The 21,730-nt window shown below is 34.9% G+C and overlaps 1 long non-coding RNA gene across 12 annotated transcripts in view; it reads right to left on the bottom strand.

The window, feature by feature from the left end:
* LOC119700172 overlaps positions 1-21,730 on the bottom strand; it is a 104,895-nt gene that overhangs the window by 76,273 nt on the left and 6,892 nt on the right. For 9 of the 12 annotated variants that reach the window (XR_005256690.1, XR_005256688.1, XR_005256689.1 and 6 more), the window contains 2 exons: positions 16,783-16,829; positions 2,094-2,270 (listed from right to left, as the gene is read on the bottom strand). The exons of 1 other annotated variant lie outside the window; for it this stretch is intronic. This is a non-coding gene — a long non-coding RNA (uncharacterized LOC119700172). The remainder of the gene's footprint in view (positions 1-2,093; positions 2,271-16,782; positions 16,830-21,730) is intronic. 2 more of the 12 variants (XR_005256687.1, XR_005256695.1) reach the window with 2 other exon arrangements.

Raw genomic sequence — 21,730 nt, forward strand, 5'->3', positions numbered from 1 at the left:
AGAGGGAACCAAACTGCACTGACAAGAAAAATTAACATAGGTTTAAATGGCCAGCAAACCATAATTAAACCTCACTTTCCTATAACTCAGCCTCCCTTGTTACACTCATCTTTTATTACTTCTGTGTTCTCTCAGTTTCTCTATTCCATTCATGATATTGCCTTCCCACATTTTCTTGCTTTCTTCTGTACTTCTCTTGTGCATGGATCATTTTTCCAAAAACATCACAGTTGCTTCACAGTGGTTTCTCCCAGTTCTGCCATCTGGCCAATCTTTTGTTCTCAATCCTCTTACTTTCAGCTCTTCAGATGAGAATTTATTTTCCTAGATACTGAGCTAGACAGTGAAAGGTGTTTCCAGCACATGATCCACAAACATACTTTGGTTCTGTGCTGCTAAAAGTTGAAAGGCACACAGGATCCATGAGGCAGCCTCAGGAAATATGCTTTGTATCAGCATAATATGCATTATTCACATCACCAAATAGTCCAACATTATTTTACAAAATAACAGTACACTCTTAGAAGCCCTAAAGATCTACAGATACACCTGTATCTGTACAGGTATCCTACTGCAAATACGTTGAAATGCATTCACTGCTCAACAAACAGTCTCAAAAAAGATTAAAATAGGACAGCAATAGCTGTAAGGTCTTACAGCTTCTGCAGTCTTAAAGGGCATTTTCCCATCTCCTGCAGTAATTTACGTCACCCAGGCCATGAAGCCAGTGCACTGCAAAGAGATTTGGTAACTGTCTGGGCACATACAAACAAAGTAGGAGAGGGAGGAATATACTTTGACTCACGCCTTTGGCTTGTACACTTTTTTCTTGGAAACAGTTATGAAAACGTGACAAGATTTATTAGCATAATGTTGCATTTATACCATATAATAAATACAAGCATAAACGATAACAAACTTGAGAATTTTCAGCATTCTGAAACCAGAAGTATGGGAATGTCAGCATACAGGAAACTATTTGAAAAAGTATTCTAAGCTTGTTAAGAAATATAGTTAACAGCCCACACCAACTTTGATATGCTACAAAAGGACAATGTTTCATAATTTATTCATTTTTAAATAGCAAAAATAGCTTTAAGATGGTTTAGCAAGTGAATTTCAAAAAGTTTTAAATTTAAAAATTCAAGGAGGGGTGAAGTTGGGAAAAAGACACCATGACAAAAAGGTGACTTTGGAAGGTTATGGCTTGCATCATTTGCTTTCCTTATAGTTATTTTCCTTCAAGATTTTTTTTTATAATTTAAATTATCCCATTACTCTTAGCTTATGTGCTCATGGATTCTTAGATTTTGTTTGTTTCTCCTCTGCAAAATTTTTCAAAACCCATAGTACTTTGGTAGAGAAGGGGTATTGTTTCTAAAATCTGACAAGTATTTTTCATATACTTTTCAAAATAAGGAGCTGGTCTTGTGCTTTTAAAGAGGTTTTTTTATAATTTTGAAATCTGGACTTTTCACTTAATAAGGGAAGATTTACAGAAATTTACCCAGAAATATTTCCACACAAAAGCTAGAATTCTATGCATAGTATAGAAACAAGAAGATAATATTAAAATAATAAAATTTTAACCAAAGGAACAATAAAGAAAGGCTCATAAACTTCAGCATATTCAATTTAATAATGTTGTTAGCAAGGCTGAAAAAGGAGTTTGAGGAACAATCAAATACAGCGATCAAAACTAGTTCTCTATACTCTTTCTAACAACTCAGGAAAAAAAAAAGCCTGCCAAAGTGTCTATAGTGCCGACTGGCATTCATGGCATGAAGACAGTACAAGGAAAGGACAAGATTATTACAAAGAAGCAAAGTGAATTCTCTGAATTTGTTCTCTGTGGAAAAAAACATCGAGGTCCTAACTTGGGAATCCTTCAGAAGAGAATACACACAGGCCAAGCAAAGGACAGCACCCTGCCAGAGCCAGACAGCACCCATCAGGGATCTTTAACAGAACTCAACAATGAAATATCAAAATTATCTACGTACTGCGTGCTATAAAGGCACGCAAATGAACCAATATAGAAATACAGTTCAGAGAAGAACTGGAGGATGCTTTTCATCAAGCTCATAACCAACCTGAATTTTGGTAGGTGCAATTCAGTGATCTTCTCATTTTTGTGGAATCTCATGAGCAGTCTTCTTTGGGCTCCTCACACAGCAGAAGCAGCACTTATCAACTTTTCTTTCCAGCAAGCTCCCCCGGACTGCTTCCCTAGTCTTCCTCCTGTTTGCTCAGCTCTCCACAACTTCTCTCTGGAAAAGCAGCATGATGGCATCACAGTTTCTCACTCCTTGTTCTCCGACTTTCAGTCCTCATCACATTGCTTACTTTGAAGTCACCAACTCCATGCATAAAAACTGTACAAGCCTCTTCTGCATTAATTAACATTAATATTGCAGAAAACTAACCTCATACCCTTTCTATTCCAGTCTTATTCATCTTCCAAAGCTCTGCATTAAAAGGCATTTTGTTATGTTAGAATTCTCTTATCTCTGTTTTCTTTCAGCTGTCGTCTATACTATATGTCGTCAGCATATACTATATGCCACCCAACATTTAACTAATTAACTAAGGATAAATTACTGTATATCTTCCTGAATAAGCAGTGGAATGTAGTCCTGCTAAAACTACAGGAACAAGTTTCAAATTATGAGCCATTTCACAGTATGGATGGTCACAGTTACCAGAGTATATATTGAAAAAGAATATATACATACATAGCAAAAAATGTAGAAAGCATCAGTGCAAAATTATCCTTTACTATCATATATCTGTTTTTATGCAATACATTCTCAGAAAACTATCTGGTGCTCAGTGTTGAGCATTTTAAGAATTTATGATTATGAATAGTGTAATTCTAATATGGATTATTTTTCATAAAAAGGAAACAAAACCAATTTTTTTTGCTTCTTCAGCATTTATAACAAACTACTCTCCCTCAACGGAGGAAGGAAAAAACAAATCCTAGCATATAAGTGGCCTTTCAAATAATTATAGCATCTGCATAGTCGGCACTTTGAGATTTGATAGCAAGGAGATACTCAAGGACAGAGTTATTTGTTGTACTCATAATGGCAATGTTAAGCTCCCCACACAGAGCAAAGCATCTTGAAAATGCAGGATTATAAATATGAGAAAAAGAAAACAAACAGGGAAAGGTAAATACAAATTTTATACATACACTCATTATTAGCCTCTTCCGTCCCACACTTTATAAATATTGCAGAGCACTAATGCATTGTCCTTCAGATTCCAGCCGCGGTATTTTTCCAAAGGTCTGACAAACATTATTTTGTTACTTCATAATTTCTTTAGTTTTTCCCTTTCAGTTATTCTCTGCTTATAAGCTGGTCCGGTTGATACACTTGTCCAGCCATGCCCTACCATTAACAGTCCAGCTATCTATATTTTCAGTACAAAAAGGTAAATGGTTTTATTCCAATTTTCACTGACAAACAACAGTTACAGTCCTTGGGAAGGGCTGACTTTCAGGCATTAATTTAAATTTTGCAAATATATTATGAAAAACTTCAAGGATTCCTCATTAATAAGGAAACATACGTATGTACATCTCATAATTGCTACTTCGAATTAGGTATGGATGCATGAGGAAATGTTACACTGGAAGAATACTCAATTTCTGCTTGCTGTGGAATTGGGTTTTCATTGGGGGCAGGGGGAAAAAGGTATTTCAATAATAAGGAAGGACTTACAACATCCATAAAATACATCCACTACATGCATGTTTATAGTCTGCAATTTTTTTTTATCAGCTCAGTATCAGGAAGTACAATGTAACTAACATCATTCATGATTTTGCCCATGTGCTGTTTAGTATAAAATGCTGCCCTCACTGACAGCTGCTTTGCAAGCACATGGAGCCCATGCCTGAGTCTGTGAAGAGTAGAAAATACACTTCCTAATTTATTGTCTTTAGCCTCACTGAAAGATCGCAAGACAAATTAGATTTTTCAATTTCCTTCAGGGAAAGCAGTGACATTTTCTGTTATCCTTTAAGCACTTAGAGTACATGAAGATCAGAGAAGTCAATAATCAGCAGTAGCTATGCCATCCAACATCTAATTACCAGCGCAGTATTTAAAAGTACTACACTACTCTCTTCTCTCAATTTTCTGTGTAATGGTAGATTTTATAGGCTTTTAAAATTTAGGGGATTGCCATTAAGAATAAAAGAGCACTTCCTGAAATTAAATAAAATATTATTTTATTTTAAAGTACTCTCTGAAACACAGATCCAGAATACTGAATATTTTTCAGATGATAAGAAGAATTGAACAACAGCCTCGGAACTATCTACCCTCATGTTTTCTAGAGAATTTTCCAATTCTCTTTAAAACACGTAACGCAACTTTTCCCAAAAATTCTTTGTCTTTCTCCTCAGAGTGAAATAAGAAAAAAAGCTACTCAAACCCAAACGACAAACAAACAGAAAATCCAACCAAAACCACTGTTCAGAAATGTTCGAAAGCGGGGCTGTGTAACCTGGCAATCAGGAGAGCTTCTCAAGCAGTAACAGCAAGAAAACTACCCAGGCTCAAGAGTTTCATCCAGCACAGGGAACACATGTTAATTTTACTGCTCCCTTCCCCCCAGTCCAAAATGCCAGGTTAATGGAAACTAAACCAGAAAACTCATGAGCAAATCCAGAAAAAGATATCAATAGAAGTTTTGCCTCTCTAGACTGCTTGAATATTTTAAAAATATAAACAAGGCCAAAAAGAAGCAAAGGTCACATTTTCCTAACACTCTGAAAGATAAATTTATTGGTTTTATAATATGCTAAATATATTTCTTAAATTTCATATAGATTGAAAGTGTTTTTCTCTTAGACTTGAGACATTATTAGCACTAGTAAGAGCACAAAAAGTATCTTGAAGAAGATTAATCTGGGTACTTGGAGTTGAAAAGACCGAGATAGAAACATTGTAAATGCTTCAGGATTATTTTAAAATGTACTGATAATCTCGTGATCTATTAGAATTATCTTGTAATAATCAGTTTTGAAAGCATCAACTTTGCTGTGAGTTCTGATTTTCTGACTTCTTGAAGAAGCTTATTAACTAGTGATATACTCACTCAGTATAAAACATATTCCTAAACTATTAAGTATTTCACCTGGCTGCCAAGTAACAGTACAGCAACATTTATTATTTACACACATACAGTATTTGCAAATATTTAATAAAAGATAAGTTTTCCTTATTTCTCAGTAGGAAACTGTAAATATGAAACAATAAGAATCTTTACTTTTCAGATAGAACCTTGAAATACCTAAAGAGTGCTGATTTATTAGTCTTGTGAACACAATACATAAGGTTACATTCAACAAAGCAAGTGAAAATTATTTTCATATTCTAGGGTGTAAATGGAACTGCCTTTGAGCTGGATAAGTTTTGGCATTCATCTCAGACTTCAGCATAGCAGTCAGATCTCAAGAATCACTTGTCTAATTGGTCAAATGGATAATCTTCCTCCCTCCCTCCCATTGTGATGGTGGTTTGTTGGTTTTGGGTTTTTTTCTCAGCTTGTACAGTGTCACATTTGAAGTACTGAAAAATGCTTAAATTGAAGAACTTCTAAAGGGATCAAAAAATTTTCCTTGAACTAGCAAGGAACATCACATTCAACAGGTAACAATTGCCTGACCTGTTTCAACCTCCAACCAATAACCACCAATGTTTAAGTGTGGTTGTAAGCCTGAGTCCAAAGCAAGATCCTGAAAAGGGTCTGGATCAGAATACAATCCTTCTAGGCACTAGACAATACATATGTATATTGGATAAGTAGTTTTTTCTGACAGTGCTGAAGGTTCCCCCAGATACACTCCCCTAATACCAAGACAAAGATTCATCATGCTCCTACCCTTCATTTCTTGGGAAAGCAGTGCCCCTGAAGAATACCTGCTTCATGAAAAAAAAAATTCAAAACACACCAAAATTCTTTTTCCATGCATGTGCAGAATTCAGAAATAAAAAATACAGATTGTCTTAATCTGAGGTCTGGTACTTGGAAAATGAGGTCAAGAGCCTAAGTTTCTATAGCTTCAGTATCTCTGAAAGCTACACTGTTTGTATTCATTGTGGGCATTTAATTGGCACTTTACTGTTGCTGCTAATGGAGGTGGCTATAATGCAGACTTTGGTTGCAGAATCAAAATAAATGTATTTATTAACTAAATTTTAAACCTTCCTCATCAAAATCAACTATTACATCGTGAAACACCAGATATTCAGCTACCCTGTGGTTACTCTTTACCCTGGACTTCATTCAGAGGGCATTGCAGGGCATGGGAACACATGACAGGAGACAAAGTGCCTTCCCATTTTGCCTTCTTGGTTTACCACTATTTTTCTCCTCCCATGATCAGAATGTTTAACTGTTTAGGATGTTATAAATTACATGGAGTCCCTTACTTGCCCTGCCAAAATAGCAATGCTTATAGGAGTTTATTACTAATAGTTATTAGCAACAGCAATGGCAATATCCATTACAGCACAGAGACAGAAAGAGAATGCAAATAAAGGCATCTACAAGCTGCGTTTAAATATTTCAAATTACATAATTAATTTAGAAGCTGAAGGGAGTCAATGGAGCAGACATTAAGAGATTTAAGTTGCCTTGTTCTATAAACACCAAAACCCAGTACTTTCCTGGCAAAAAAACCCCTATATTGCAGGTTTCTATAATTAGCACCTTTACAACCCTCTCCATGTGATATTTTTTTGAAATTTGGATTTTTTTTCACTGTAATTTCATACTATCCTCAGGTCGTTAACATTTCTTCCGTCCCTGAAACAAAAGACAAATTGAAACTTCAAATCCCAAAAATGTACACATTTGAAAAGGGAGACAAGAAGAAAATCCATGAAAAATCATTTGGTTTTTTGCCACTGTATCAATTTTCATTGAATGTTTTCTGATAGAGAGATGATGAGCAGCCCTGTGTAAGGGCCTAGGACAGACAGATGAACAAGTAAAAATCCCTGTCATGAAGAAATGCTTATCTCTGATGACAAAGAGACATTCATAATGGTAAACAAATCTTTCCCTTATCTTATTAAAACACATTTCTTCATTGCTAAAGTAGCACCCTTTAGACATAGACATTTAATTTTTTTTATATGTTATTCTTATCTTCTTGGCTTCATAGGTTTAAATGACCTTCAGTTTAAAGTTACAGAGCTCTGGTAAAAATATTCATCAAGTTTTAATAAAATTACTTTCATTCTCTCTGAAAAGGGTCTAAAGTCACCTTCTTAAAGCATCTGAAAATATTTCTAAGTAATTATGTATAGTCTCAACAGTAAAAATACTACTTTTGAACTTTCACTTAGCTCAGAAATTAATATCTATTTCTCAGCAGTCAAAAACAACAAGAAACTGCAGTTGTTAACCAAGTGATTAAAACAAGTGTGGGAGGAGGTACCATATCAATTCACAACCCATAATCTCTGGTGTTTCAGAGAAATTGAATTTGCAATAATAGAAAACATACCTGTATCATCTTAACTTGCACAAAATCAATACCTTCCTTGCTAATCAAACTTTCTCCTATGGTGCAGTACTGAAAAGGAGGCCATTCTGATATATTTTTCCCATAGCTCTAAAACTTCCTATTTTAAAATCTGTTAGAAAGATAAGTATCAAAAACCTTTTCTCTCTGCCACACTGGCCTCATATTTGTGGTCCATGAAGAAACCTGTTAAAACTCTGATTCTGCTTTAACACTTTTACATTAGTCTTTCTGTTCTTGCATTGCTATGAATCAGCTTAATTAAGAAGAACTACAGAAATATTACACATTTTTATGTGGTAGTCCTTAACAAGAACACAGCTGTCATTGCTTCAATTACTCTCTAATATAGTACTCAACATTTACTTCTAAATTGATTCATATTGCTAACTAACAAATGTTCATATTTGGCTAAGATGCTATTGTCTCTTAAAGATCTGATTTTAATTTTTTTAATTAACTATTCATACCCTTTTTCAGTTCTCTCAGCCTACCCTCACCAGGTCCATCTAGGAAAAAGCTAGGCCTGATAGCCTGATTAGCATGGTGCTGACAACACCCAGACTGTGGATTTGATCCCCATATGGACCATTCACATAAAGAGTTGGACTTGAGGATCCCTGTGGATCCCTTTCAGCTCAGAATATTCTGTCATTCTGTTCTGTGATTACAAGGAGGTCTGTGGTGCTATTAAATGTAGAGCAAGAAGTTTCCTCTTTCCATATCATGCTTTAAATATTCAGTTGAGATAGCAAATTTTCTATCACACATATGATTTCTTTCTAAGCAATTTTCACCCATTTAAGAGGACCTGGTTCTCCATAACAAGTATATCTATCCATGGCAGTGATATTACCCACTCTAATATAACAACATGCTATGAAATTAAAAGATGCTGTCACCCGACAAAAACAAAAAGTGGCTCTAAGAAAACCTATGTTTCACACTATGAAGACACAAAGCATCTCCTCTTTTTTCAGGGATCATAATAAATTGTAAAAAAAAAAAAAAGGGAATCCATTTCAGGAAGGAAATTAAAAAAGAAAACAAAACTGACAAAGGTACTAAAGGAAGTTTAATGAGGTCCATTTCCTTCCATATAGATATGTTACCCTGGATATATAAAGATCTATATATTGCTATTACAAAAAGTGAAGGATCACATCATTACAGGAGGCTGAATTTCCAGAAACAGATTGTAGACTAATCCTGGATCCAACAGGTAACAGATTTCTTTATCAAGCTGTTATTATAGAGAATAACACCGGGGGAAAAAAGACTGGGGAAAAAAAAGCCTATTAAAAGAAGATTTCTAGCCATCAAAAAATCAGGTTTTGGAACAGGCTTCCACTCAGAGTATTGAGGGGGAATTTGGTGGGGGGAATGGAAGTGAACATGTCTCATTTTAATTGAAAACTGCTGTGAAAGAGTGCAATTGTTGTCTGAAACTTGTGGTCTCCAGCAGCTCTTGCAGCACTTCTATGTAGCCAAATATTGAAAATGGATGCCTGAAATTTTCTAATTTTCTCTGAATCACTCACTGACTAAGGCAGCATTTAATAACAGAAACAGAATACTTTTCTCATTTTGTAGTTGCCCTGTACCTGAAAAAACCTGACTGCTATTGCAATACTAATTTAATCTGTTTATGCATCATTACCCTCTTCTTCTAATAGAATTCAAACAGGCTCACCTGATGAAATAGAAGTGGTAAGACTGGACATTTTAATTTTTAAAAGGTGTGGCTTGTAATCAAACCAGTAAAAGGTTAGGCAGAGAATGGTATGAGGATAACAAGGAAATACATATTAGAGTGTTCTGTTGATGTCTTTTTGTTCATAGGCACTAATATTTATTTTGTAGCACACTTTTTCTTTCTACAGGAGTGTTTTTTTTGTCTTTTTGTAAAATGAGTTGCTTCAAAAAGGAAGGTCTTTCAGAAATGTAGGTGCAAAGATTAGATTTTTATCAAGAAAATTACTCACTGGCTGTTTCCCACATTTGAAGCTATTTAGCACTATATGGAAGGTGCCTAAATGAAAACAAGCATTATGTTTCCTCTTTCTTTTACTGCTACTGTTCTTCAGGCATACAGAGGAAAAAACTGCTGAAGTAAGAAAATAATACTTTGGTTTACAAATTTATTACAGCTATGAGAAAAAATGTTCCTTATTAATAGAAGATAAAAGAGACCATTGTGATAACTAGGAAGGGTAAAAAGTATTTCTAATAAAAGACATATAGGGAAAAAAATCACCTGAAAAAACCCAGTTAACAATAACAGTTTCTTCCCTTTTTTTCATATAGATACATTCAATGCAAAACAAAACTGTTTTCATTTTTCTTTAGATTTAGCCTAAAGAAAGATTGAAACTAAATCTAGACTGCATCTCAAAAGACAATCAATGATGATGATAAATCCATTTAACTCACAAGAGGTCTTTTTCATCAGACAAAGATAACTTAATTTCAGAGCCTACAGTATGTCTAGTTAGGAAATAAAATATTTCCATGCACAGAAGGATGATATCTCACAGCAAATGCAATACTTCAATATGTTCTGTCCATATAAATGCACCCATAGATCAAACTCTTTTAACCAGAAGTATCTGTTGCAGCTGTGTGTGAGGGCATAGAGCAGATATACATGAATTAATAAACATAATATCCTTCAGCTTTCTCTCAAAAATTTCACTCCATTTCTGACCACATTTGCAAACAGAACATTTCCAAACCCACTGTCATTGCCAGGCAGTTCTCTCTTTGCCATAACACTTACCCCACTTGGATTCAACCCCAGATAACTAAGAAGGGACTGTGTTTTTTTAAGGGAAGTAGTGGAAGTCCAATTTAAGAGAAGACTATAGGTCAACTAAGTAAAACCAGGCTCTGATTCTGAAGACCTGAACCAGACTTGAACTATATTCCTCACTAATTTATATAAAACTAAATAGATCAAATATAGATGCTTCAAAGTGTTTGGGTAGAAGCACTTTTTTTTTTTTTTTTTTTTTTGTCAGTCTCAGATAACCTGTAGTTAAATTTTGTACTTTGAGTGGTAAATGGATGAAATTAATCAGGCTAACTCACCACTATCCACTTTTCTTCCATAAAATACCCAAAACCTACCATAATACCAACACCCCACTCAAAAAACAAAACCAAATAAGATGCAAACAACAACCACAAAAAAACTCCAAACAAAACCAAAATACCAAAAAGAACCAAAACCAAACATCAATCCCTTCTAAACAAACAAAGATAAGGGTGAATGTTCTTAATCAAGTAGATGTATGAAATTTATCTTTCTGGTGTTGACTAATGAGTAAAGAAAACTAGAGAACCCAAGTATTACAACAGGCTTACATGGGAACATGGCTGTACAGACATTTAAAGAATGCCTGCAAATAACTGTTCTTATTAACTTCTGGAGGAGGAACCTTCATTACTGAGATCACAATCTTTTCTATCCTTTGAATTGATGGAGTCATTCCCAATAGTCTTCCATGGAAAAATCACTAAGATAAAATCTGCCTTATTAATACCATCGCTTCCCAATGACATACCATCTATAGAAGTGGAACAAAGTCATAAGCAATCCTAGAAGGATCTCGCAAACTCATTACATCTACTTTTGTATGTGTTTGGACCTGTGTATTCTTCAGCCCCGCCATTAACATACTCTCAGTCCGTTCCTTTGCTGTTTTCCCCTGGTGGTGTATGCGTGAGATGCAGAGTGAAAAGCCCTAAAGCAAAACCAAGAATTCCGATCAAGCTAAGGCAGCACCCCTGAATTCCAGGCCATACAGACACTAATGCATCTTCAGTAAATAGGGCACGTCATCATTTGCAATGCCTCAGTGGCATCCCCAGCCCAGAGCCCTGTCTCACTTGACATCAAGTACATCACCAGGAGCATGGCTAGCCAACCAGACCATTCTCAACAAAACTATGTTGAAAAAGATCAGATAGTTGTCCATGAAAGTGTATGTTTCAGAAGAATAAAGTTTTGGCAGCTCCAGCATAAATTAATAGATTTACTACCTGTACGACATAGATAAACTCAGAAAATAGAACCCAGCTGAAAAGCTGGGCTTTGCTGGGTACGGAACTCACGTGAATAACAACTGGCCACACCTCCTGTGTTATTACATAGAACTGAATGGAGTATGTATTTAAACACAATAAAATACCAACACCATTAAATGGATTAGTGGGAAGAGGTAATTGAAGTGTTGTATTACCACTTCCATAAACACTGATTTATTTCTGTTGATCTAAAAGCCTATAGTTAAAGTGAAGGTAGCTAGTTTAGATGTGCACAGGACAACACAAGTATATGCAACAGTACAGCTGTTAAGATTCCATGAAAGTCAATAAGGCCTCTATCAATAATTGTCCATGAAGTAGCATTGAGCAGAAAAGTAAATGCATTGTTTTCTCCTTTTTTTTTTTTTTTTAATGCAGCCATGCCATGGAAAAAACAGTGAGACTACCTGGGCTGAAAATGCTTCTTTTGTTTCTTATACATCACAAAAACTATTTCGCAATAGAAATTAGGTTAGCAACTTGGTTTTAAAGGAAATAAAGAAATAAAGGAACTTGCCACTTTACTTTTTTTTCTTTGATGCATACCTGATAGTATATGAGTACAAAAGAAAAAAAAAGTTATCCACATTGAGATATACTTCCTTCTGAGCAAACAAAATATGAAAGGAAAGGGGAAAAAAACCCAAACAAAAAGCCAAAACACTCTGCTAATGCTCTCTTATTTAAAGTTCCTCCTATGAGATATTATCTTGTTAATAATAAAACAACGACTAGGAGAATAAAACCTTCTAACATAAATTCTTCTCATGAAATCTGTGTTTTCTCATTAGTCTGTTTCACACTTTCGGGAGACTTAAAATGCCATTTGAAAAAATGCATCCTTTGCAGTAGTAAGATTTTTTTAGATCTGAACCTTATGCTTCAAACACATTCTACTTTATATTGCTTTTTAGTTTAAGAATATATGCTGATGATGTGGTTTGGTGGGATTAAAATATTATTAAATAGGGTACTTGCTTCAGATAAAAATTTTAATCATTATTACTAGGCACAAATATAAATAGTTGTTGCTTTTGTTCTTCAGAAATTCCAGGATTAAATATTCTTAACTGATTTTAGGGAGAGCTATTCCAGCTACCAGTATCATAGTACAGATGTACATTTTCATGTTCTGGAATTCTTGGTATTCTGTAAATTTCCATGAGTAAAATCACTGGAAAAACTTCCAGGCTGAGAAGACTCCTTGCAATCCCCTAAAATAAAATGTATATTTATCAATTGATTTTCAAATCAACACAAACATCTCACTGTGATCAGTTATTGCATCCCCTCACCCCGCTCCAGTCCTCTTCACTTTAAAATATTTTTAGGGTAAAAGATCAAAATGAAAAGCCACTGTATGAATGAAGAACTCACTCAGGAAAGTAAAAATGTAACCCTGGTGTGCAAGCTATCAAAATAATTATGATGTGCTTTGACAAACACCTTTTTCTCAGTCTGCTTATTCTTTCTGATCACCAGAAAAATTAAAATAAATTGTTTGTGACATTCCAGTAGTACAAATGTTATGGGAAAGCTAAGAAGGGTAATATACTTTAAATCAGTGAAATAAAGTGTAAGTACGTGTTTATACTTCTACTAAACAGACTTTGTTCCTCTCTATCCTCTTTCAGTCACTTATCCAGGATTTGGATTTATTATTCTAAATTATAGTGTTTTCTTTTCTTATGCCATTTTTTTTTCCTAATTGAAGGATGAGCAGCAATATTCTGCAAAGGGTTCTCTTGATCTCTTATTCTAAAAGAACTGATTTTGGCACCATGGCAAGAATGGTAAGAGTTCTTCCAAAGACAGCTGTGTTTTCCAAGATATGAATCATAGAGAGAAGGAACAAAAACTATTTTTGCTTCATGAAGCCAAGTTCAGAATCAACATCTCATGCCTTTTCCCCATAAATCCCCCTCTCCTAGAAAGGCAATGAAATATCAGGTACTTGCCTTTAACTGACAAGACTATGGAAACTACTTTATTCTTATCCAAGCTGCCTCCATTCTGTGACAAGGTTATTGCCAATTTACATTTTGGGCAAACTGCATAACACTATTCACTCTCAAAAATGTGAATTTGGGAGCAAACCTAACAATTTCCAATTGAAATTCTCTAGATCTGACCTGAAGGCAAGAATCAGCAAGACAAGCCCTCTCTAACCCCAGTAAAATCTCTCATTGCTCATAACAAGACAGTGCCCAATTTTAATACTGATACTCTGAAAATTATAACAGCAAAAGCCTTTATAGCACACAGCAGCAATCTGGTTCTACTCTAATTGAGGTCAATAGGGACTTTCTTAAACTGGAGGGGATTATGTCCCAATAGTCAGATTTGACTCAGTGTTGTCTTCAGAAACCCTGGAGTTTGAAAAGCAAAAACTTTGAAGCTGAGCTTTTTCAGCCTTTTCTGCTTGAAAATCTCCTTTCTATACAGAAATTATAAAGCACTAGAATTGTTACAGCCCTAAAGCCTGCCTGTGAACTTCAGGGGCTAAGAATCCATGGCCTGCCAAACTATTAATAAGTTCAATATAACTAATTCCATTATTTAACTTTCAATGAGTTAATTTGCATGGCAAGAGAGGCATTTGCAAGGCAGCTTTTATTGTGTTACATACTGTTATATATTAGTATACGGAAATATTGCTTCTTGTATTTTGCTATTTTGTGACACAGGAATGAAAAGCAGCAGCCAGTGGTTCTGGTTTCAGCCAAAAGACTAAGAGAAAATGCACTATCTTTGAAGACATTTGCTATAATGATGACTGATGAAATACATGCAGCAATGAAAGAAATATAATAACAAATTCAGGACCAAAATGGAATCACTGCGACACTACTTACTAAATTAAATACAGCTGAAAAGGTGTATTGTTCTTCCCTATGAGAATCTGCAAATTTTCAAATACTAAAAAAATGCATTAGAGAAAAATATTATAACTAAAAATAAATGTTAGTCTCCAAATGTTTCAGATAACAAAATAAAATTGTTAGGAAATAGTCCCATAGTCCCTTACAAAAATATTCTTCAACCTTTTTGTTCTTGTTAAAGCACTGCAAAATAAATGAACTTATGGAATCTCTGCAGCATGTCATGGGAAACAATCTAAATTGAAAACTGGGTCTTTAGGGACAAGCATGTGGGACATATGGCACTTGAACTAATTCACGTGAGAGATTTGGTGGTATATCTAAGTCTCTTTTTGACTGGTGAGGATGAGAGGAGGAAAGGAAAGAAGCACCAGAGAAAAATTCTGTATCTCTTTTCTCCTAAGTTAAAAAAATTTCAAATGAGATAGTAATTTTAAAAAACTACTTCGTTCATGAAGAGACAAAATTTCTATTGCAAAAATTCTAGTACAGTAATGCCCTAGCTGTTTCTGAATACATTTGAAGCTGCTTTCTATTTACTACTTGGAATTTACTTCGTTAAAGTAAATTGTTATATTAAACTGTAATTTAACAATACATTAAAATCACATATGGTAAGCAGTTGGTTTTATAGACATGGCAGATGCACGAAGATAGACAAGAAAGAGGCAAATATGAAAAAATAATTTCATTCATAAAGAACAGAGTATTTTAAGGTTATTTTCTAGTCAAAGTGATAACCAGCTCTCCTAAAACAAGCATAATTTTACCTCTGGCAACAAGGGACAGTTGAGATAGATCTTTAACCCACAGCCATGCAATCAGGTAATCAGGCCAAAAGTATTTTCAATGTCTTACAGACACTACAGGAATAAAATTAATTTAAAACAAAGAAACAAACAAAAAAGCTTGAGTTTTATTCTTCTCTGAAAGAAGTCAAGTACTGTTTCCAGGCTCACATATGCCAAGTTCTCAAGACACACATGAAGAGATCCAGGTGCACAGACCAAAAAAGTAGAAATTCTTTTTCCACTATGCCATCAAGAACTAGTTCTCACACAGCAGACAACTAAAAGTTGCCCAGAAGTAATTTCAGCAGTGTTCCTTTATCTGCATTTTGAAGCATGTTAGGATTTCTGTATTCAGTTTGAATATCTGGATGATTTAAAAACTATGATTAACAACAAGTCATTGATACCTAATGACTTAGAATTTTTCCCCCTGTTTAAGACCACTGTATTAACAGAACGCTGACAGCGGCAGTAGTCTTCAAAAGAACATCTCAATCCAAACAGAACTAGGAGATCTCCCATCTGATGTAAAGCCAAATTCTGTGTTAAGCTTTCAAGTTCTTGTGTGACAAATAAAATCTGGTAAACCAAATATGTGAGGATCTGCTAAAAAGACACCAAAAGAAAAAAAAACTGAAAAAAAAGCAGGCCTCTATGCAATACATTGACATATTACCAAGTTATGTTGCTCACCAAATTGATGTGAACAAATTGGTAGAGACAGATAGGCTGAAACTGAGTTTCCTTCAGGTTTAGAAATTCAGTAAATTCTTCAATATTGGTGTTGAACTAAGGGTACTGATTCCCTGGGCTTCCTTCCCTCAGAGCAGGGAGCAGGATGGGCAGCCCAGCTTCCCACTGTGCACCTCAGCTGTTTGACAAGAGCTGCCAGTGGGATGAGGAGGACAGCTTTTTTCTTTTTTTGCCCCTTTTAATTCCAGCCTTTCTTCACCTCCTTGCCACAACTGCCAGCAAAAGGTGACAAATTACAGAACTGAGTCACTTGCCTAGCTAGAAGCCACCCTAGACCACCCACAGCGCTGCTTGAGCCGATGCAGCAGCTGTCCATGTCAGAAGGCTGGGTCACACCTAGGATGAGGAAGGAGCAGGTGCCAGCAGGCAAACTCATGGAAACAATGTAATGTGAGGGACAACTGCAAAGAACTACACTTTGTTATACTTAACTAAATCAGTGTCCAACTGACATTTCATGGACCAGATTTTTGATTTGATTTTAATGGGACTCCTCCCTTCTATTACTTTTTTTTCATTGCCATATGCACACTTGAAGACCTGCAGCTATAACAAGGTAAGTAGAAAATCACACCGAAGTCCAGAGCATCACTGAAACATCTCAGAATTTCAAGGTCTTCCACATGTGTATAAGGACTAGATTCCCCACCCTCCATATATGTATATCCATACATTCCCCCATACATTCTGTATCCAGACATTTGTCAAACCTTACCAGCATCTCCTGAAGGGACAAATCTTCTATCCATGCTCTGCCATTACCTAGCATACAAAGTTAAAATCAGAATGCGCTGGAAAATGAGGTAGTAACCAATCTCTAATAACGCGGCCAACAAGCACAAGCCTTAAATTCAAAACTACTTCAGGCTACCATCTAGCAGAACTACATCAAGAGCTCTGAACTGTTTATTTTGGTGATAATGTTAATAAAAAATATTACCAACTTTTTTTAAGCCCTTTCAAACTCATTAGAGGAAGATCTTAACAGTTTTAATTATGAAGTCCAGTTGAACAAACTAAGTGAGAAAATGTTTCTAGACAAGACCCAAAGTGCAGCAGTATACTCCAAACCACTGATGCTCCCTGTTCTTTGAGAATGTAGGGTGGAACACACCAGTTTCTTAGCTCGAGACATAAAATTCTAGATCTCCTGTACTGCTTGTTTAGCACCAAATTCACAGTATATGAGGTCCCGAAAACACAGTTTTCAGGATACCTTAATATTACTTTGTAGCTAGATGCTTTATCTTAAGATTATCAGCTTCTCCAGTTATTGCTAATACATGAGCAACAATACTCCCTGGTGTTTTGGGAAATAAATTTGTTCTGAGTGTACTAGATTGGCTGTGCCTATAGACACAAAGGCATTTTCCTTGTGATTCTTATTGGAACTTAGGTTTCAGGCACTGACTCTTTTTTTTTGCCTATACTCAGCTAAAAAAAAAATTCAAATCAAAAGCCACACCTAAGATAACCCACAGCCACTCACTACAACCTGACTTCAACAAAGATGTATTCTGTGAGACACTACTGATATCCAGAAATTCATACACTAATGACTATGGATATTTTGGAGAAATAAAATATTAGCAAAAAAAAAAAAATCTAGAGAACAGAGCCAAAGTCATATCCTATTAAAAATATATATGAAAACTGAAAGCAGATTAGTTGACCTAAACAGCTTTCAAACTTCTTGACTTATTTCTACACACAGATAAAAGAATGCTGAGCATCCATGACAAAGGCGTCCATGCATAACTGAATAATTTATGGTACTGAGAATTACACTAATGTAATTAAAAAAATGTGACTTTTATATAAAATAAGCAATTAGATTGCTCCTGATAAAAATAAAAGCAAAGCAAAACACCTCCACAACCCACTCGCTGAAAAAAAACCCAAACAAAAAACCCCCACCCAAATCACTCAATAAAACAATTCAAACCTATATTAATAAAAATCTGTATGCCTAGTAATAATATAGTAAAAATCTTCATTTAAGGGTAAGCAGTAATTGAATTCTGGGGTAATGAAGAAAAGAAAAGGCCACTCACATGTAAATAAGGAAGCTATTAACAACTTAATAATTTTTTACTTGATACACTTTAGTAAAATTTGTGATAAAAGTTTCATCGTTTGCATCATTCATTTTACAGATTCAGAAGTTTGTTCAGTTAATACTGTGTAAATGTTGCCCTACAGTGAGTCATCAAAATTTTTCTCATAAGCTGGCATATTCCTTAGAGAAAAATTAAAACAGATTAAAAATACTGATCCAATTAAAATACATACAAAGTCTTAAGCATTACTCCAAAGGAAGGTTAATCTCCTAAGTATAAATTCAGAACTAAATCCAGCAAATACTTGAGCAATGAGGTCATTAAATTACTAGAAACAGCTGTTCAAATGCTTTAGGTAAAGTGAGACAGTACCACTCTGAAATTATGCAATCCCAAAATATTTTACTGGGTGAACAACACTACACTTCAAGCTGATTGGAAAAAAAAAAAAAAAAAAAGAAAGGAAAATAAAATTTAAATACAATATTAAACACAGAATACCTTGACTGCTACAGGTTGTTACAACACATTTGCAAAGATTTAAAAAATCTTCAAAACATTACAAACTAATCAAAACCCAAATGCAAATAGCAAAAGGAAAGCAAATCACTAAATAGCACACAAAGAGAGCCTCTCTTAGAAGACTATTTCAGGTGAACTTTGTGATGACATTAATTCTGGCTTTTGAAGAGAATGCATGCAAATTTTACATTCAAGCTGTTGGAAGATAGATTCTTCCACTAGCAAGAAGTGTTCACACACAATGAAAAAGGTAGTAGAATGCTATTCCCATCAATATTCAAGTATTTAACTAAAGTTCATGTCACAATACTACAATTAATTAGATCAGAAAATGAATAAAAGCAGCCCAATTTTCTTTGCCATGCAACACAGTGTCCACTGGTCTTCAAGTGACAAGAGCTTGCAATAATGGAGTTAATTTCCTTTAAGCATTCTCTTTTTGAATATGATTCAAAATACACATTATCATCAGAGGTATGGTTTTCTGTACATATTGAGTGGTACAGAAAGGCATAAGAGAGAAATTCCTTCTCTTATAACATAGGCATATGAGTATATAGGCATGTGAATACAAAACCAATTTCTACAATAAGATTACCAAAAGGATAATGATCCAAAAGGATAATGATGTTATAACTGTTGTCCTTAAACTGTTAAGGACAGTTTAATTTTAAGGACACAGTATTTTACTGTTAAAGTTAACAAAAAGTACTGGAATACATTTTATGATGTATCTGATTTTAGAAACTGTGATCACCATTGATTATAACTAAAGTCAGTGAGGTCTGAGATTATACAAAACAAGAACACAACAATTAATTCCTGCAAATGCATTTGCATGTACTCAATAAGTCCCTATTGATTAAAGAACAGTAAAACTGTTTGCAAGGAAGGGTGTCTATGAACATTACAGGCTTAGATAATCTGGCTAAGGCACTGTAATTCTAAAACAATCTCACTTCATTCATATATAATGTCCACCTCCATATAAAGTACATATTTTATAAAAGACAGCTTAATACTTATAGATCAGTAATGCTAAGAAATCAAACATGACCAATAGCATGGAAATCCCTGTACTGATTGTTCTGTCTGAACATGTTTGTCAAGTCTCAACAGAAATATTTTGCTTTTCTAAAAAGTAACTATAGAAATATACAAGTCATTTCAGGTCACGACCCATGACATTTTGCAATTAGTTCCAACTAATTAACAGAAATGCTAAAGAAACTAGATTAGCTGTTTCATCCTCTTGTAAATAGCATGCAAGAAAATGCTAACTTTTCAATCTATATTTTCATGAAAACACTAAAGACTGACATGAAATCATGAAGCTATTGGGTAAAACCTGAATATAGCATCACCCTTTTTTATTCTGCAGGTTTAAAAAATAGTCAAATATCTAACTACAAAACTGTAGTTGATGTTTTTCTGCATAAAGTAGAAATCAAGGGATCATTCTATTCTCCCTAAGACAACAACCCATGTATTGATACTGTGTAGAAAATGTCACAATTTTCTGTTCATGTCAGCTTAGAAAAACACTTAACATGAAAAAAAACACTAACCCCACTCTACCTCACCCTACACACACACACACCCTTTACTTTCCTCAGTGTATTGTAAAAATAAGGTTACTTTTTCTGGAAGCTGGGGTTAAGAGGGCCAGAAAAACATAAACCAGTTTAGTTATTACAAAAACTATAGCAATTTCTTAACACAAACTCAAAGCCATGATATCTTTCTTAATTTGAGGGGTTAAACTTTAGAAACTAAATAAGTTTCCCTGCTTTTTATTATACAAGGATTATGCTGAAGTCCCATAAAATCTTTCAAACAAGAGAAGGGGGGAAAAAAGGGACTGGAATTTATTTTGAAAATTGCATAATTTACAGGATTTACTGAGCAGATTACCTTTAGCAAATTTCTCTCAGCATAAAGAGAAATAGTACTGAAATTATATCTACTTTCACCTTAGTATGAAATATTATGAAATAACCTTGAAAATTCCTCATTACTAGAAGGCTCAGACAAGTTCCATTAAGGGTTTCAGTTTCTGTAGGCTTTAATGTATTTCTCAGACAGCACACTCCAAAATAAGGCTGGTCATAACTACTTTTCCAAGCACTGCACTCACAGAACACTTTGACACTACCCATGGCAGCATACGTGACTAAATCCATACAAGAAACACCTGGGCAAAAGTGTTCTGACTTTCACACTCCCCTCAACACCACTACTGTACAACTGTATTTTGTGTATCTTGAAATCAAATTGTCTCCAAAGCCCCACTGATGTATCTGCCAGCTAGCTCCCTTGTCTGCTAAACTATAAAAGGTCACTAAATCACAATATTAAAGAGGAGAAGTAAAAAGAGTCAGCAGACAAAGCTACTTCCTCTAGGCCTCCTTCTGACCATGCATCACCTCCAGCACTCCTGCTGACTTTTTGCCAGCTTCTCAATAGGTTTACCTATCAAACAAATGCCTCCTGGAAAAAAAATAGAGTGCCAGGCAGCCATTTTTCTTTAACGTTATTACTGCTGAATACATTAGTTCTGATACATAAAAAGCTGTGAGCAGTACTGTTTCTACAACTTGAGAATATACTGTCCTGAGCAAATGTGGGAGTTTTTAAAGAAAGCCAAAACTTCTGAATACAAAGGCTGCTGTAATACCCATTCAAACCCTACATGGTACACTGCTTCATCTGACTCCTTTCCTCCTCTGCAAGTAAATGCAGATCTACTTCTGCTTACATCTTCCACAATGACTATATCTACTTCCTTCATCCACCACATCAGCACAGTACAGCAAGATTTTTTGTGAGAATACTTTAAAAACAACAGCAATAAACTTCAAAGAAGAAATAAGGAGTACCAAAATATCAGTCTAATGGAATTTAAGGAAAGAATTATCACTAATTTATTGTCTGACAATATTTTTATGCCAACTGAAAAATACATGTTTTTTCATTACAGAGATGGAACGACATTAAGCAATCTTGCCAAAGCAAAAAAGATAATCCCACATCACAACATGTAATTAAAACCACATGGTTCCCACAGGAACAGATCAGGAA

The sequence above is a fragment of the Motacilla alba genome, chromosome 4 (assembly GCF_015832195.1).
Source record: "Motacilla alba alba isolate MOTALB_02 chromosome 4, Motacilla_alba_V1.0_pri, whole genome shotgun sequence".
Classification (NCBI taxonomy): domain Eukaryota; kingdom Metazoa; phylum Chordata; class Aves; order Passeriformes; family Motacillidae; genus Motacilla; species Motacilla alba.